This window comes from Haliaeetus albicilla, chromosome 3, assembly GCF_947461875.1.
Source record: "Haliaeetus albicilla chromosome 3, bHalAlb1.1, whole genome shotgun sequence".
In the NCBI taxonomy this organism is placed as follows: Eukaryota; Metazoa; Chordata; class Aves; order Accipitriformes; family Accipitridae; genus Haliaeetus; species Haliaeetus albicilla.
The window spans coordinates 30287835-30289036 of NC_091485.1; positions in this window are offsets into that span (position 1 = coordinate 30287835).

Sequence of the window (1202 nt, forward strand, 5' to 3'; positions counted from 1 at the left end):
CCCACGAGTTTTACCTTTTTCCTCCTGATTCTTTCCCCCATCCCACTGGGTGGGGGGGAAGTGAGCGAGCAGCTGTGTGGTGCTTAGTTGCTGGCTGGGGTTATGACACAGTGATGCCAAGGAAACAAGGGGATGAAAACTTTTGAAAATGAATGTCCAAATGTGTGTTAAGCTGCATGGATTTGCATACAACAACAACAACAAAAAAGCAAGAAAACCCAACTTTGAAAAATCTGTTTTTATTAAGATACTGTTTCTCACAGCAGTGAATAGATTGCTTTCTTCTTCTTACATCTTGTGGTATGAGACAACTGCATGGGAGAGGCTCGCATGCCTGATAATATGATAATAGCATTTCTTTGTAATTTTAAAAATTCTTGTTTCCGTGAACAGTGCATGAATAAAATTTTGTGTGCAAAACCAATGGGAGGGAGTGAAGGCAGTGTTTTTATGATTTAAATATGGAAAATGTGGAAGCCCTTTTTAATTGCTGCAGAATGAATAATAAGAGAAAGATTCCTTTAAAGAAGTTCAAAGCTAGATCTTCTTTCATTTCTTCAGTTACTGAGAAACTGAGAATTGCAGGGAAGTAGAAAAGGATTTCAGATTCTTTCTGATTCTTATTCATGGTATGGTTTGTGCAGGTATGTGTGAATGTGTAGTAGATTGCAGGATGCCATATGTGGTCACGAGTATCTAGGTAACTGAGAAGGATAAAATTCAATGTTCTTTACTCCTTACTTGAAACATTGTACTATGTTATAGGCTAGGTCATCCTAAACTGATTAGCCTAAAAATTCTAAATTCTGCAATTGTAAAAACAAAAAATATTGATTTTGTATTGATTTTTTTTTAAAGTATTTGGATTCTCATTTAACTTCTGATTTCATGTAGAAGTTGTGTTTCTGCTGCATTTTAATATTGATTAGGCACAAACCTGCAAAGTTATCTGACTTCATATTTGTTGATTGGGCCTCAGTAATGTTTTGTTTTCACAGTTCTTGAATTCAGAGTCTCCCACTTACTTCATCCAGCTCTTCAATTTCTTTCAGTACCTTTCCACCAGTATGGTACCTTTGCCTTTACTAAAGATGACCTTTCCTGGATTCTGTGCTGCAGCCAGCTAAGATGAGCAAGGGATGTAAATTTATGATGTGCAGTCACCTGGTCATAAGCAGTAGAATGTTGCTAGCATATTTTAT